Consider the following 2,378-nt stretch of genomic DNA (forward strand, 5'->3'; position numbering starts at 1 on the left):
CAATGTCATACATTCACCCCAGTACAGAGATATGGGCCTTAATCCATCGTTTTTTTGCTCATCATGCCATCCCAGTTTCGACCCAGCCATATGCAAATCAGTCTTGACCCTGTGCTCATGGGAACAGTCCAGCCCGAACTGCCAAGCCAGTTACTCCCTGGCCTGAAAACAAGCATCCTAGGACCGGTTTCGGGCTTTCAGCCCTCTTCAGCCAGGATAGCTTGATTCCAGTGGCATGGAGAGCACGGGACTCACGTCTGGGCATACCCATCCCACTCGGGATGACAAATGCAAAAACAACAGTTGATGGTCAGAATGCAGAAGAAAGTAATACATTCACTCCAGTACAGAGATCTGGGCCTAAATCCATCGTTTTTTTGCTCACCATGCCATTCCAGTTTGGACCCAGCCATATGCAAATCAGTCTTGACCCTGTGCCCCATGGGAACAGTGCTGCCCGAACTGCCAAGCCAGGTCCTCCATGGACTGGAAACAAGCATCCTAGGACTGGTTTCAGGCGTTCAGCCCTCTTCAGCCAGGATAGCTTGATTCCAGTGGCATTGAGAGCACGGGACTCACGTCTGAGCATATTCGTCCCACTCGGGGTGACAAATGCAAAAACAACAGTTGATGGACAAAATGAAGAACAATGTCATCCATTCACCCCAGTACTTAGATCTGAGCCTAAATCCATCGTTTTTTTGCTCACCATGCCATTCCAGTTTGGACCCAGCCTTATGCAAATCAGTCTTGACCCTGTGCCCCATGGGAACAGTGCAGCCCGAACTGCCAAGACCTCCCTCGACCAGTTTTGGGCTTTCAGCCATCTTCAGCCAGGATAGCTTGATTCCAGTGGCATTGAGAGCACTGGACTCACGTCTGAGCATACCCGTCTCACTCGGGGTGACAAATGCAAAAACAACAGTTGAGGGACAGAATGCAGAAGAAAGTAATACATTCACTCCAGTACAGAGATCTGGGCCTAAATCCATCGTTTTTTTGCTCACCATGCCATTCCAGTTTGGACCCAGCCATATGCAAATCAGTCTTGACCCTGTGCCCCATGGGAACAGTGCTGCCCGAACTGCCAAGCCAGGTCCTCCATGGACTGGAAACAAGCATCCTAGGACTGGTTTCAGGCGTTCAGCCCTCTTCAGCCAGGATAGCTTGATTCCAGTGGCATTGAGAGCACGGGACTCACGTCTGAGCATATTCGTCCCACTCGGGGTGACAAATGCAAAAACAACAGTTGATGGACAAAATGAAGAACAATGTCATCCATTCACCCCAGTACTTAGATCTGAGCCTAAATCCATCGTTTTTTTGCTCACCATGCCATTCCAGTTTGGACCCAGCCTTATGCAAATCAGTCTTGACCCTGTGCCCCATGGGAACAGTGCAGCCCGAACTGCCAAGACCTCCCTCGACCAGTTTTGGGCTTTCAGCCATCTTCAGCCAGGATAGCTTGATTCCAGTGGCATTGAGAGCACTGGACTCACGTCTGAGCATACCCGTCTCACTCGGGGTGACAAATGCAAAAACAACAGTTGAGGGACAGAATGCAGAAGAAAGTAATACATTCACTCCAGTACAGAGATCTGGGCCTAAATCCATCGTTTTTTTGCTCACCATGCCATTCCAGTTTGGACCCAGCCATATGCAAATCAGTCTTGACCCTGTGCCCCATGGGAACAGTGCTGCCCGAACTGCCAAGCCAGGTCCTCCCTGGACTGGAAACAAGCATCCTAAGACCGGTTTTGGGCTTTTAGCCCTCTTCAGCCAGGATAGCTTGATTTTAGTGGCATGGAGAGCACGGGACTCACGTCTGAGCATACCCGTTCCACTCGGGGTGACAAATGCAAAAACAACTGTTGATGGGCAGAATGCAGAACAATGTCATACATTCACCCCAGTACAGAGATCTGGGCCTAAATCCATATTTCTTTTGCTCACCATGCCATTCCAGTTTGTACCCTGCCATATGCAAATCAGTCTTGACCCTGTGCCCCATGGGAACAGTCAATCAATCAATCAATCAATCAGTGACATTTATAAAGCGCACTACATACCCGTAGGGTCTCAAGGCGCTGGGGGTGGGGGGGGGGGGGGTGCCGCTACTGCTCGAACAGCCAGGTCTTCAGCTTCTTCCTGAAGGAGAGGTGGTCTTGGGTCAGGCGCAGGTCGGGAGGGAGGGAGTTCCAGGTCTTGGCGGCCAGGTAGGAGAAGGACCTTCCTCCTGTAGTCGCTCTTCGGATGCGGGGGACGGCGGCGAGGGCGTGGTTGGCTGATCGGAGGTGGCGTTTGGGAGCGTAGAAGTTGATTCGGCTGTTGAGGTAGCTCGGTCCTTGGTCGTGTAGGGCTTTGTGTGCGTGGGTGAG

This window comes from Lissotriton vulgaris, chromosome 4_1, assembly GCF_964263255.1.
Source record: "Lissotriton vulgaris chromosome 4_1, aLisVul1.2, whole genome shotgun sequence".
Classification (NCBI taxonomy): domain Eukaryota; kingdom Metazoa; phylum Chordata; class Amphibia; order Caudata; family Salamandridae; genus Lissotriton; species Lissotriton vulgaris.